Raw genomic sequence first — 15,150 nt, 5'->3', positions numbered from 1 at the left:
AGAACTTTGAGGAAGAGAAGGCCCAGCTGCGTTCTGCCACAGATTGGTGTCCCCGATCGGAAGTGTCCCACTGAAGGACGCAGCATCTGAGGAGGAAGGAGGGCGCTTCGGTGAAGTCTAGCCTGATTGGCCCGGAACACACTCCTTATAACACCTGGGGCGAATGCCCGGTAACTGCAGCCTCGGTGTGGCCAGGAGGCGCGCGTATATCTTCAGGTACTGGCAGCCTTTGCCAAATGGTGGCTGCAATCTGCCAGCCGCAAGCACTTTCCCTCTCGCAGCCGACTGCAGCCCTGCTGAGTTAAATGGGGACTTGTGGTTCTTCCTCTTTTTAATCACAGGCCAGCCTGCCTGCCAGATTTCTCCGAGGCCCAAACCCGTTTCCTTCCTCGCTCAGTTTCTTCTCGCCCCGCGGGCCCGCCCCAGTCCGGGTTCCCTGGGAGCCCTGCGCTATCTGTCTTCTATTTATTTACATTTTTCCTTCGAAGAGCAAAGGACTCCCAGGCCATTGCTGCTGTGCCCACGATGAGACCCTGCGGGGACAGCAGCGACTCAGGGTTCTGCGCCCCTGGGGACCCGGATCCTCCTACCCAGTGGCGTGGGGGTGGGAGGGGGCGACAAGCCAGTTCCCACAGCTGGCGGGGGACTGCCGGAAGCTGACTGACCACTCCCAGGGGCCGGGCCATCCGCCCTTCCTTCCTGCTGAGGGCAGGCAGCGGCACTAGGTCCACCTGCCAGGGACCCAAATGGCCAGGTCAAAAGGAGTCCAAACCTGGTGTAGCAGGTTCTCTAAGTCAACTAGGTCAGGGACACAATAGTCGCCTTAACGTCAGCCAGGTGCGGTGTGTGACAGAACAGCTTTTAGAGCCCGGGACTGGAGGATCTGTACAAGGCCAGCCTTGGCTCCTAGGGAGTTGGAGGCCTTTCTGGGCTTCATGAGATACCTTCTCAAATAAAACAAACCCAACAATACCAATGGAAGTTAACGATCCAAGCCGTTCACATCGTTAATATGAATACTAACAAACATTGACCAGATAAGACCTGGGGGGTGGCACAACAGGTAAAGTGCTTGGCGTGCAAGCATGAGGACCAGAGTTCAAGGCCTGGCACCCAGGCAAGGACCACTGGAGCTTGTAGGTCAGCCAGCGTACCCCATCAAACTGGTTAGTCTACTGAGATACTCTCCAAAAAAAAAAAAATGAGTAAAGTGAACAAAAACCAAAAACAAGAAAAGCATCATGTATGTCCAGTGCCTTTACTCCCATCACGTGGGTCGTAGAGGCGGAACTCTGAATTTGAGGCCAGCCTGGTCTACATAGTGAATTCCAGGCTAGCCAAAGCCACACAGTGAGATCTTGTATCAAGAAAAATGAACTGATACCCGCCCACTGGTCACAGGCCCAGGGCTTCCACCGGGGTCCTGCAGCCCTACCCTGCTTTTCACTTATTCTGAGGCAAGTTCTCATTCATTGATTTGCCTGGGCTAGCCTTAGACTTAGCCCAGGAAAGCCTTGAATGTTTAATCCTCCTGCCTCACTGAGTAGCTGAGTAGCTAGCTGTACTGCCAGAGTTGGCTTTGTTTTGGGGATTTTTTTTAAGATTTATTTATTTATTATGTATACAACATTCTGCCTCTGCCCGCATGCCAGAGGAGGGCTCCAGATGTCAGTACAGATGGTTGTGAGCCACCATGTGGTTGCTGGGAATTGAACTCAGGACCTCTGGAAGAGCAGCCAGTGCTCTTAACCTCTGAGCCATCTCTCCAGCCCTGTTTTTGGGTTTTAAGACAGAGTTTTGACATATCGCCCTGATGGCCTCAAATGTGTGATTCTCCAGCCTCCGCCTCTCCAGAACTAAGGGTTAATAAGTGTGACCCTCCAAACCCACCTGATACTTACCATTTTTTAAAAATATTTATTTATTATGTATACAATATTCTGTTTGTGTGTCTGCCTGCAGGCCAGAAGAGGGCATCAGATCTCATTTCAGATGGTTGTGAGCCACCATGTTGTTGCTGGGAATTGAACTCAGGACCTTTGGAAGAGCAGGCAATGCTCTTAACCGCTGAGCCATCTCTCCAGCCCTTACTTACCATTTTTTTATTGACATTTATTGAGCTCTACATTTTTCTCTGCTCCCCTCCCTGCCTCTACCCTCCCCTCTTCAATCCTTCCCCAAGGTCCCCATGCTCCCAATTTACTCAGGAGATCTTGTCTTTTTCTACTTTCTACTTCCCATGTAGATTAGATCTAGGTAAGTCTCTCTTAGTTGTGTAAGTTCTCTGGGATTGTGGTTTGTAGGCTGGCTTTCTTTGCTTTATGTTTAAAAACCACCTATGAGTGAGCACATGTGATAATTGTCTTTCTGTGTCTGGGTCACCTCACTCAAAATGATGTTTTCTAGCTCTATCCATTTTCCTGCAAAATTCAAGCTGTCGTTATTTTTTCTGCTGTGTAGAACTCCATTGTCTAAATGTACCACATTTTTCTTATCCATTCTTTGATCGAGGGGCATTTAGGTTGCTTCCAGGTTCTAGCTATGACAGACAATGCTGCTATGAACATAGTTGAGCACATGTCCTTGTGGCACGATTGAGCATCCTTTGGATATATACCCAAAAGTGGTATTATTGGGTGTTGAGGAAGGTTGTTTTCTAATTTTCTGAGAAATCGCCACACTGACATCCAAAGGGGTTGTACCATCTTGCATTCCCACCAGCAATGCAGGAGTGTTCCCTTTTCCCCACAACCTCTCCAGCATAAGTTGTCATCAGTGATTTTGATCTTGACCATTCTTACAGTTGTAAGATGGAATCTCAGAGTTGTTTTGATTTGCATTTCTCTGATGACTAAGAAATGTTGAACATTTCTTGAAGTGTCTTTCAGCCATTTTAGATTCCTCTGTTGAGAGTTCTCTGTTTAGGTCTGTACTCCATTTTTTTATTTTTTTTGATTTTTCAAGACAGGGTTTCTCTGTAGCTTTTTGGTTCCTGTCCTGGAACTAGCTCTTTTTTTTTTTTTTTTTTTTTTTTTTTTTTGGTTTTTCGAGACAGGGTTTCTCTGTGGCTTTGGAGCCTGTCCTGGAACTCGCTCTTGTAGACCAGGCTGGTCTTGAACTCACAGAGATCCGCCTGCCTCTGCCTCTCGAGTGCTGGGATTAAAGGCGTGCGCCACCATCGCCCGGCTAATGTGTAGCCCAGGCTGGCCTCGAACTCATGATCCTCCTGCCTCTGCCTCCTTCAGCAAATGCTACCGGCGTGCGCCACCACAACCGGCTTTCTTTTTTCCATTTGACATTTTTTGCTTCTTTTTCAAAGATCAGATGTTTGAAGATGTGTGGATTGATATCCGGGTCTTCTATTTGGTTCCATTGGTCCTCCTGTCTGTTCTTATGCCAGTCCCAGGCTGTTTTGAGTACTGTAGCCCTGTAGTAGAGTTTGAAGTCAGGGATTGTGATGCCTCCCAGGATACTGATCATTTTTAATGTTAACTAAAATATGTAGCTCAACCTAGCTTGATAGCTCAGCACTCTGCAGGCAGAGGCAGGAGGATCACCCTGAGGTCTAGGCCAGTCAGAGCTCACAGTTAGACTCTGGTACAGCTGATGTGGCGGCACACACTTACAATGCCAGTAGTAGGCGGGCAGAGACAGCACTTCAGTGTGGGCAGTCCAGCTGCTTCATGAAGAGGCCACAGGCTGTAGCAATGACAGGAGGATGCCATCTCGGGCCCTGTAAGAGGACCCACCAAAGGCCGTGCCAACAACCCCCACTTTCGTTTTTTTGTTTTTGTTTTCTCAAGTTGTCTTGCTGTGTTGCCCAGGCTGTCCTCAAGCCTGTGATAATCCTCTTGCCTCAACCTCCCAAATATTAGTTTTTATAGGTGTAGGCTACCATGCCTGACTTCTAGCCCTTTTAAAAATTAGTATTTATGCCGGGCGGTGGTGGCGCACGCCTTTAATCCCAGCACTCGGGAGGCAGAGGCAGGCGGATCTCTGGGAGTTCGAGACCAGCCTGGTCTACAAGAGCTAGTTCCAGGACAGGCTCCAAAACCACAGAGAAACCCTGTCTCAAAAAACACCAAAAAAAAAAATTAGTATTTATGGGATGGAGAGATGGCTCAGAGGTTAAGAGCACTCGCTGCTCTTCCAGGGGTCCTGAGTTCAATTCCCAGCAACCACATGGTGACTCACAACCATCTGTAATGAGATCTGGTGCCCTCCTCTGGCGTGCGGGCATACATGGAGGCAGAATGTTGTATACATAATAAATAAATCTTTAAAAAATTAGTATTTATAAAGAGAAAAAATGAAAATTATATGTGTATGATATTTTCAAATAAAAAATTTAAATATTAAGAAAATGTTTATGGGGATTGGAGAAGATGACTCAGCAGTTAAGAGCACTGGCTGCTCTTGTAGAAGACCTGGGTTCAGCACCTAGCATCCACATGGCCACTCATAACCTGTAACTCCAATTGCAGAGGATCCAACACCCTTCTGGCTTCTGCAGGCACTACACACACGTGATGAACTTACTGAAAGCAAAACACTAGTATACATGAAATAAAAATCTCTTGAAAAATATTTGTCTATTTATTTTGGGCTGGCGAGAAGGCTCAGCAGGGCGGGTGTTTGCTGTCAAGGCTGATGAGCTGAGTTCCATCTCTGAGACTCACAGTGGAAAGAGCAATTGGCTCTCATATGTTGTTCTCTGACCTTCACACAGTGCCGTGACATGTTACTCCACATACATACTAAATAAATGTAAACGTGTGTGTGTGTGTTTGAGACAGGGTTTCTTTGTGTAGCCTTGGTTGTCCTGAAACTCACTTTGTAGACCATGCTGGCCTCAAACTCAGAGATTCACCTGCCTCCTGAGTGTTAGGATTAAAGGCCCGTGCCACTGCACTGGGTTAAATTTTTTTTTTTTTTTTTTTTTTTTTTTTTGGTTTTTTGAGACAGGGTTTCTCTGTAGCTTTGGTGCCTGTCCCGGAACTAGCTCTTGTAGACCAGACTGGCCTCGAACTCCCAGAGATCCGCCTGTCTCTGCCTCCCTAGTGCTGGGATTAAAGGCAAGCGCCACCACTGCCCGGCTGGGTTAAATTTTTTTAAAGTAAAATTTAAATGGTTTTTGTGACAGAGTGTAACTGTAGCCAATCTGATGTGAAACTCTGGATCCTCCTGTGTGAGCCTGCCCAGATGCTAGTGTTAGGGCAAAGTCCAGTTTCTATTTTTAGACTTCAACCTCCTTTGTGACCTTGAGTCACAGCTGAACAAACTGGACTTGAATTATCAAAACTTTGAGACAGTGAAGGAGTGTCACCTAGTGAACCACAGGGGGTGGGGTGGGGTTGTTGTTACACAGCAGTTGCTAACTATTATGGAGTTTAAGAATGTCCCAGAGGCACTGATGAGAAGGCTCAGAGGATTAGAGCACTGGCTGCTCTTCCAGAGGTCTTGAGTTCAATTCCCTGCAACCACGTGGTGACTCATAACTATCTGTAATGAGATCTGGTGCCCTCTTCTGTCCCACAGAGATACATGCAGGCAGAATATTGTATATACTGTTCCCCATACAAAGGATTCAGCAAAGCTGGGGTCTCTTTCTACCAGGCACTCAGATCCCCCCCAAACTGGATTTCTGAGCTGTAGGTCCGATCTGCTGAGCTCAGGGGCCTGGCACTATCTTTTCCCTCTGTTTCCTCTCTGGGGCTAGGCTTCCCTTTTCTGTGCCCCTTCCATGTGAAAAACTGCCACCAGTCCTTGCTCAAGACAAGTATAGTCAGGCCTTGTGCTCAGAATTCGGTGTGCCCAGCAAGGCCATGCCTGCCATGAGGGAGGGGCTGTTTGTTCATTTGCCCTATGCAGATGAGGAGGGAGACTGGAGCCCGAGCGCTGAGGGACAGCTGCTGAGGGACAGAAGCAGCCTGTCTGGACTCTTGACCAGAGTGTGACTTCGGAGCCCAGGGCTCCCTCATCTACTGTACCCAGCACCGGAAATAAAGACAGCTACAGGAGAAAAAAAATGATGTGTTAATGTTTGTTTTGAGACTGTAGCCTAGGCTGTCCTGCAACTCACTAGCCTAGGCTGGCCGTGAACTTGCAGCCTCCTGCCTGAGTTTCTGGGTTTTCAAGTATGGAGCATCTCGTCTGGTTCATGTGGAAACAATTTTTTTTTTTTTTTTTTTTTTGGTTTTTCGAGACAGGGTTTCTCTGTGGCTTTTGGAGCCTGTCCTGGAACTAGCTCTGTAGACCAGGCTGGTCTCGAACTCACAGAGATCCGCCTGCCTCTGCCTCCCTAGTGCTGGGATTAAAGGCGTGTGCCACCATCGCCCGGCTATGGAAAGGATTTTTAAGGGTTTTCCACAAACTCACAATTTGTTTGGCCAACAACCATGTGTAGGAGAAAGGGGCTACCTCGTTCCACTTGGCAGAGGAGAAAACTGAGGCACGGAGACGCAGGTGCCCACGACCCACAGAGCGGTGAAATGGCCAGCAGGAACCTACTCCCCACTGGCCCCCCGAAAGGTTCTGGTCTTGGCATCTGCCCAGTCTTGGCCAGCACCCGGTCCGGTCGCAGGGAAGCACAGCCGCCCCCTCTTCCGCCAGCCCTGGGAATCTGGTTACTGGGGAAGTGACTCAGTGCCCTGAGGCCCCGCGAGGCTCATCCACTTCCAATCCCTGATAATTAAAGGCCCTAATTGCTCCACAGCTCCGAGACTCCGGTTGCCTCCCGGATCCACGCGCGCTTCCTGGGCTGGAGCCTGGCGATAGTGGCGGACACGAGGCTCGCGCGCCCCCTGCTGGTCATGGGCGGCCACGCAGCTGCAGCCTGAGGCCCAGAGACTTGGTCCCCCTAGGGCTGCAGCGCCACCAAGGAGGAGAATGAGAGGTTTCAAGCAGGCCTTTCTCCCTTAGGGAGATGTTTTTTTAAAAAGCAATCATTTGGTACCCTCCTCTCTTTTATTTTTTTGGAGGGGAAAGTGAAGGGATAGATCCCAGGGTCTCGCATGGGCTAGGCTAGCAGTCTACCACTGGGCCATGCCCCCAGCGACTTAGGATCTTCTAGCCTTCATTTCCTCATTTAAAAAAAAAAAAAAGATAAAAAATAAACCGGGCGGTGATGGCACACGCCTTTAATCCCAGCACTGCACTAGGCAGAGGCAGGTGGATCTCCGTGAGTTCGAGGCCAGCCTGGTCTACAAGAACGAGTTTCAGGACAGGTGCCAATACTACACAGAGAAACCCTATCTCGAAAAACCAAGAAAAATAAATAACTCTAAACTGAGCTTGATAGTGTACAACTTTAATCCCTGCACTCAGGAGGTAGAGGGAGGTGGATCTCTGTGAGTCTGAGGCCAGCCTGGTCTACACAGTGAGCCCAGCACAGCCCAGTGAGACTCTGCCAAAGCAGAGCAAAAGCCCAGATGTGTAAATAACTCTACTTGATTGGGCTGTAGTGACAACTGAGCCAAAGATTTCATGTGGAAGTCTGTTGCACAGGAAGTGCTCAATAGCGGCTATTATATTTTTTTAAATGAATGTTTTTTTTAATTTATTATGTATACAATATTCTGTCTGTGTGTATGCCTGCAGGCCAGAAGAAAGCAACAGACCCCATTACAGATGGTGTGAGTCACCATGTGGTTGCTGGGGATTGAACTCCGGACCTTTGGAAGAGCAGGCAATGCTCTTAACCTCTGAGCCATCTCTCCAGCCCCATGACCATGTCTTTTATTATTACCATTGAGAAGTCAGGTGTAATTCTGATAGGTCTGCCTTTATATGTTATTTGGACTTTTTCCTTTGCAGCTCTTAATATTCTTTCTTTACTCTGTATGTTTAGTGTTTTGATTATTATGTGGCAAGAGGACTTTTTTTTTTGATCCAGTCTATTTGGTGTTCTGTAAGCTTCTTGTAAATTCATAAGCATATCTTTGTTTAGGTTGGGAAAGTTTTCTTCTATGATTTTGTTAAGTATATTTTCTGCGATTTTGAGTTGGATTTCTTCTCCTTCTTCTATCCCTGTTGTTCTTAGGTTTGGTCTTTTCATGGTGTTCCATATTTCCTGGATATTTTTGGTTAAGCTTTTGTTAGATTTAATGTTTTCTTTGACCAATGAGTCTATTTCCTCTATTGTATCTTCAGCGCTTGAGATTCTCTGTTTCGTCTCTTGTATTCTGCTGTTTATGTTTGTATTTATGGTTCCCGATCATTTTCTTATGATTTCTGTTTCTATGAGTCCCTCGGCTTGTGTTTTCTTTATTGTCTCTACTTTAGTTTTCAAGTCTTGAATAGTTTCTCTCATGTTTGATTGCATTTTCTTGATTTTTTTTAAAAGGGATTTGCTGATGTCTTCCACTTTTTTTTGTTTGTCTTCTCCATTTCTTTGAAGACATTTTTCATTTCCTCTTTGAGGGCCTCAAACATTCTCCTAAAGTTATTTTTTAGATTATTTTCTTCTGCTTCATCTATATTTGGTTGTTCATGCCTTGCTCTTGTAGGGTCACTAATTTTTACTGGTGTCGTGTTGCTCTTTGTGGTGTTGCATGTGTTCTTAGCTTGTCTACCCATCTTTTCCTCTGTATGATGTAATTGGGGCTGTCTGTGACTCTGGTGATCAATCTTCCAGGTGCCAGTGGATCCAAGGCTCAGATGGTTGCTCCTCGTCGTGCAGTCATGACCATGGTTCCAGTCATGCCTTTAGTCACTCAGTGTTCCTAGAGGTCATTAGGCACTCCCGGAGTTCCCTCTGCAATATCAGGGGTCGGTCGGGCCTGCTCCCACAGAGATTGCTTGCTTGGGGCTCTTTCTGCAAGGTTGCTGCTTTGGGGCTGCTCTGGCAGAGGTCCTGGCTCAGGCCCACTCCCTCAGAGATCCCAGACTCACGCCTTGACCCACAGAGGTCTCTGGTTTCAGCCTACTCCCTCAGCGGTTGTCCCTGCTTCTGTGGAGTTCGCTGTCTCAAGGTTCTGAGTTTTTTGTTTGTTTTGTTTTGTTTAAAAAAAAAAAAACAGGATTTCTCTGTGTAGCCCTAGATGTCCTGGGATTCATTCTGTAGACCAGGCTGGCCTCAAACTCACAGAGATCTGCCTGCCTCTGCCTCCCAAGTGCTGGGATTAAAGGTATGACCACCCTATCATGGCACTTTTTTTTTTTTTTTTTTGGTTTTTCGAGACAGGGTTTCTCTGTGGCTTTGGAGCCTGTCCTGGAACTAGCTCTGTAGACCAGGCTGGTCTCGAACTCACAGAGATCCGCCTACCTCTGCCTCCCAAGTGCTGGGATTAAAGGCGTGCGCCACCATCGCCCGGCCTATCATGGCACTTTTTAAAACTTCTTTTTTGAGAACCTGGGACAGAAGCTCTCTAAGTGTTAAAGGCTGTGTGAATGATTGAAGGGAAAGAAGGTACTGGACTCAGTACAAAGGGCTGGGGTTTGTCTACCCCTTGAAGAGGAAGTGGCCCAGTGAAGCCTCGGGAATCAGATGGGGTAGCCGTGTCTTGGAGGATGTGGGGAGTCTTCTGGAAAAGTAGACAGGAAGAGGTCTGGGGCACAGTGTGTCCTGGAACACAGGGAGGGCAGGTAGTGATGGTGGGAGAAGGGAGAAAAGGAACCTGGGGGGGTGAGGAGGAGGTTGGAGGAGTGGCCAGGGCCAGCGCAAGGAAGGCTTCCTGGCTGGCAAGGAGCACTCTGGATTTGTTTCTGAGGTGATGAGAAGCCATGGCATGCCTTTGACTGAGACAATAGCAGGATTTGTTCTGAGGCAAGCTTCAAAAGGAGCACTGAGGCTGCTCAGAGGAACATGGAGCTGAGAGCCCAAGGGGCTCCAAAGAGGAAGAGGAGAGGTGAAAGGACCTGCTGCGCTGAGGAGGAAAGGGCACTGAGACAGGGAAGTGGCCGCAGAGATGGGGTGTGCTGCACTGGAGACGCGGTTTGGAGGCAAAACCTTATCTGTGGCCACAGCCCAGCGTAGGTTCCCAAATTCCTCTTTCTGAGGTTTCTGATTCATAATCCTTTCCACCCATCTTCGGTCCTCGGTCACTCACGTATTGGCTACTCACGGGTGGAGACAGCTGAAGGCCCCTCCATGGATGGGCAGACAAGCAACAAAGAGACATTACTCAGTCACGAAAAGGATGGAGATGCCATCAGCTGCAGCATGAACTGCTCTCGAGCCCCGGAGACTGAAATGCATGGAGAGAAACAAATGCCATGGGCCCTGCAAATCCACATGGGGAATCCACACAGGGGAAACTGAGGTTTGCTAGGGCTGAGGAATGGGGACTAAGTCTCCTTTTTCTGGTGGTGCTGGGAACTGAACCTGGGGCCTCAGGCAGCTTAGACTGACTGGGGCAGACTGACCGATGATGGACAGGGGACTGATTGACCACCGACTGATGACTGACTTCAGAACGCTGACAACTGATCGCTAGACTGACAACTGGCTGGGTGGGGCCTGACGACTGAGTGACTGAGACTGAGGACTTCTGATGACAGACGTGACTGGACTGACTGAGGACCTGCTGACCACTGAGAACTAATTGATGACCGATCAACATCCGACTAGTGATTGATTAATCCAGGACTTCCCTTCTTCCCTTCCTCCCTCAGTGAGGCTGCGACTTTCCTCCAACCTGGAGATCTCAATAGGGCCTCACGCCAGTGCTCTCCACCTCAGGCCCCTAGAGGTTTTTCCGGGCCTCTCTCATACTGTGGTCTGTTGGCATCAGTCTCGGTCTGTGGTGTGAGGTAGGCTGGCCTTTATTTTTCAACATGGATCCCTGCTGGCTCCGTGTCAGTTTGGTGACAGCTTCTCTAGATGGCCAGACTCTCCCGTTTTGTCCATTTCTCAGGCCCATTTCAACCCCTTTCCTATCTATCTATCTATCTATCTATCTATCTATCTATCTATCTATCTATCTATCATGTATACAATATTCTGTCTGTGTGTCTGCCTGCAGGCCAGAAGAGAGCACCAGACCTCATTAGAGATAGTTGTGAGCCACCATGTGGTTGCTGGGAATTGAACTCAGGACCTTTGGAAGAGCAGGCCATGCTCTTAACGGCCGAGCCATCTCTCCAGCCCTCAACCTCTTTTCTGAGTCTCTCATTCTCCACATAGAAAGCCATCAGGAAACTGTATATCTTAAAACCAGGCATGAAATTTGCCCACTGCCCTCCAAGGTGCCATCAGCATTTACTCAGATCCCTGCCCTAGGCTCATGCTTGTCCTCCAGCCCCCGAAGACCGCATCTCAGCTCAAAATCTCCCACAGGCCAGGCATCATAGTGCCTGTCATTAATCCTCCCCTAAAGTTGGGAAGACAAGATGCTCTCTGTGAGTTCAAGGCCAACCTGATCTACTACATTAATTAAAAAAATATTTTTAAGACAGGATCATGCTATGTAGTTATGGCTTTGCAGCCATCCTCCTGCCTCTTTCTTCCAACTGCTGGAATTACAGGTGTGTGCTACCACGCATGCCTGAAAGCAACCTTTTCCTCCAGTTTCACAGTGTTCTCTGTAATGCGGCCCTAACTTCTTTTTCCTCCACTTGCACACTGGGCCTGTTGGACTTGCTGCTCGGGGGACCCCTTCCTGCAGGTCTCCCAAGGTTCTCACACATCCCGCTAGGTTGCTGCTCCTCACAGCTGTGTCTGAGACTTGTCTTAAGGCTGTCCTCCTGCTCTTGCCTATTCTCTTCCTCACACGACACATTTAACATTGTTTGTTGATTGACTTCTGGCTACTTCTCTCTGGACCAGGCTGCACATAGTAGGCGCTGGCAAGTAGATCTGGAATGAACAGGGATCCTGGTCTGTCCTGTTTTTCTCTTGTCCTCAGGCTGGGAGGACCCGGGGTAGGAAGGTAGAAGGAAGTGAGGAGGCCGAAAGCACAGGAAGTAAAGGATTCTGGGAGATGAAACCGGGTTATTTTGGGAAGAGGAGGGGAAAAAGTAAAACTCCAGCAATTCCTATTTACTGAGAATGCCTGCAGCTGAATCACACCCTGTAAATAATTCGCTTGTCTTTATATTTTACGGACAAAATGTGGAAGCCCAGCGACGCTGAGCTTCTGTTGAGAGAGCACACAAAGGTGTAGTGGTTCCGCGGACCTTCGGCTTTGTTAACTTCTAGAACTTTCCTTTTCACTTGGGCAAATGTTGACTTGGGCAAATGTAAATGCGTCCTGCACACTTACAACAGACCTGTTGATTTTGTCTGGAAACGCCATGGGTTAATTTTTTTAAAGACAGATTCTCCTTTTTGGAGTCCAGGCTAGTCTAGATCTGAACGCGTAGAGCAGACCAGCCTCGAACTCACAGAGATCCACCTGCCTCTGCCTGCACTGCGGTGGGATTAGAGGTCTGCATTAGCACACCCATCTCTTACATTTCTCTCTGTGTTTTTGTGTGTGAACACACTCGTGCCACCGTGCCCTAGTGGGAGTCAGTGCTCTGGAGCCTTCCGTATTATAGGTCTCAGAGATTGAGCTCAGGTCCTCAGGCTAGCAGCAAGCGCCTTTACCCGCTGAGCTGTGCCGCAAGCTTGGCGTCTTTAACTTCTGAAGCTGCACTAGTTTTTTTCCTTGGCTCAGATCCTCCGTTTTTCTAGGACAGAACCCTGGCGACTCCAAGTGACTTCAGCACGGTCCCTTTAAGAGTGGTTTCCATGCTCGCGAGTGGGGGCGTGGCGATCCTGGAGGCGGGGCCTGTGGGGGCTGGCCAATGGGCGGGCATGTAGGGCTCAGGGCGGGCCCCTCCAGGGCGGCCCGCTCAGGGTTAAAGGGGCGCCCGCAGGTCTCCGCAGCTCGGCCGTGGGGAGACAAAGCGCTCTTTCGCCGCCGCTCCCCAAGCGGTTCCGGGCCATGGGACGGACAGACGGTCGCGCCAGTCCCTCAGCCAGGTGAGACCCGGTGGGCGGGGACGGCGACGGGGACAGGATCTGCACGGCCGTTGCACGGGACCCGCCCGCGGCCTCCATCGCGGTCCGGCCGCGCACCGCCCGGGCTTGCGGTTCTAGGTAGAGTCCTAGCTCTGGAGCCAGCTATAACTCCACGGATAGGGGTCTCATCACTTGTCTTATGATTTCTAATATTTATTTTTGTTTACGTGCGTGCGTGTGGAGGTCAGAGGACAATTTGCAGGAGTCGGTTCTTTGCTTCTACCATGTTGTTTTTGGTCATCGGATTCCCGTCAGTAGGCTTGGCTGCCAGCACCTTTATCCACTGGACTGGTTTGTTGTTTTTGAGACAGGGTCTTGAGACTGTGTAGCTGTGGCTGGCCAGGAACTCTATATGTAGACCAGGCTAGCCTCTAACTCAAAAGATCCGCCTCCTCTGCCTCCCAAAGGGCTGGGATCAAAGGTGTACACCACCATACCCGACATGTTCCGTTTTAATTTTGTTTTTAAACAGGGTCTTGCTCTGTAGCTGAGGCTGGCCTCTACCTCCCATGTGCTGGAATGACAGGTGTGAGCTACCACAGCTGGTGCTCTGTCTGCTTCAGAATGTTTCCCTTGTAGTTTGTCACAGGGTGTCCTTATTTTTATCTTCTGAGCCTCCTTGAAGCCCGTTGAAGAAACTGAGGTCTGGGAAGTGGCTGTGACTAGTCTTCCACCCTAGACCAACTTGGACAGTTATCTGGTTACTAGAGCATCATGCCCTGTTGATTCAGTAGTGTGGTGCCCTCAGCAGACTGAACTGGAGGGAGCGCAGGGTGGTTAGAAAACGGGGAGCAGGTTCTCCCTCCAGGGGAAGCTAAAACCAGTGTCTCAAGGGTCAGGGACTTGGCTGGGCTTTCTGTCTATTAGGGCTAGGGTGGCCCCCTCAGCACAGTCAGAGTGGGTAGGTGATGGGCACTGGGCAAGTTATTGTCAGTCTTAGTGGGGTAGAATGACCCTTAGGTTAGTGCCCCACTTGGGCTGTTTGCTCTGAGCCCTGTTCTTGGAGCAGGTCAATTTTCCCATCCATGAATGTGGAATGGCGACCACTCCTTGTCACAGTGCCCTCATCGTGACAAAGGTTTGTTTTGCCCTGTAGACTCCCAGAAGTACCTGCTACACACTGGGCTCTCACGTTCAGACAGAAAAACCCTCCCTTCCTGGAGCAGGCATGAATGAACCAGGTAATCTTCAGCTGGGGTGCAGTAGAGTGCCTGGTGGTGTCTTGTGGTCTGAGGATGCCTCCCAGGCAGTGGTGAAGCCCACCATGTGGTAGGGAACGGCAGCCCAGGCAGAGAGTAACAGTCAGGGCAAGGGTCCTGATGTAGGAAAGTGTCTGGTGCATTTGGGGGACAGAAAGGCGGTCAAAGTGGCCGAGGTCTGGGGACAAAGGCAGGAAGAGATTGGGAAAGGAGCTGAGATTGGAGGAGCTGAGAAGTGGGCAGAAGTTATGGGAGATAAGGGCACCATTGTGGGTGCTCTAGGAGAGGTGATCTTACCTTGAGTGGCAAGATAGGAAGGGGCAAAGGTGGAGGCAGGCAACAGCTGTAGAGGCTACTGCAGTGATTCCAGCAAACAGAGATGGGGACCTAGAAAACCATTGCTTTGGAAGACTGAGGCGGGCATGGGAGGATCACCTGGCCTCAGTGATTAGATGTGGAGGGGAGGGGTACACCAGGGGGCATTCACTGAGACAGGACAGACTAGAGGGGGGCGAAATACACTGTTAACAGCTGCCACGGCAGAGGGCCTGGTTCCCCGGGTCCCGATCTCATTGCCATAAACTTGACTTAGACACTTTTGCTCTCATTTCATAGATGAAGAACTAGAGGTCCAGAGAGGCTGACTGTGCGCACCGAGGTGACCCAGCCTGGAGACTGAGCTGACTTGTAACTGAGTGAGCAGGGTCGGGTGGGCACGACGGATGTTCTGGGAGGGATGCATGAGTCACTTACGCAGAAACAGGCGTAGAGAGGGACAGCGGATATAAGAAGCCACACAGCACAAGGAGGCAGAGTGAGGATTAAACACACCAGAGCCTTCAGGGGCTGAGGTCCCAGCTCCATTGCTCCATGGGGATAAGCAGGTCTCAGCCTCCAGCTTGGCAGGAAGCTGTCCCCGACTGCAGTGTGGGTGGCAGGAGGTGGCAGGAAAATAAGTATTTGTTTGGCAGCCGCTTCTCCCTCCACCTATCTGGTGGCACAGCC

The 15,150-nt window shown here is 49.5% G+C and overlaps 1 protein-coding gene across 3 annotated transcripts in view; it reads left to right on the top strand.

Annotated features, from left to right (window-relative positions):
* The first annotated feature begins 12,749 nt into the window (after nucleotides 1–12,749).
* The window catches only part of Pheta1 (PH domain containing endocytic trafficking adaptor 1), a 298,237-nt gene continuing 295,836 nt past the window's right edge, over nucleotides 12,750–15,150 (top strand). For 2 of the 3 annotated variants that reach the window (XR_012911337.1, XM_075980164.1), the window contains exons 1-3: nucleotides 12,750–12,907; nucleotides 14,043–14,127; nucleotides 14,761–14,840. The gene's annotated coding sequence lies outside the window, so the exon portion shown is untranslated. Of the gene's footprint in view, nucleotides 12,908–13,047; nucleotides 13,238–14,042; nucleotides 14,128–14,760; nucleotides 14,841–15,150 lie in introns of those variants that run through there. The other variant, XM_075980177.1, reaches the window with a different exon arrangement.

Source organism: Microtus pennsylvanicus, chromosome 1 (genome assembly GCF_037038515.1).
Source record: "Microtus pennsylvanicus isolate mMicPen1 chromosome 1, mMicPen1.hap1, whole genome shotgun sequence".
Lineage (NCBI taxonomy): Eukaryota > Metazoa > Chordata > Mammalia > Rodentia > Cricetidae > Microtus > Microtus pennsylvanicus.
This window is presented reverse-complemented; position numbering and strand designations above follow the sequence as displayed.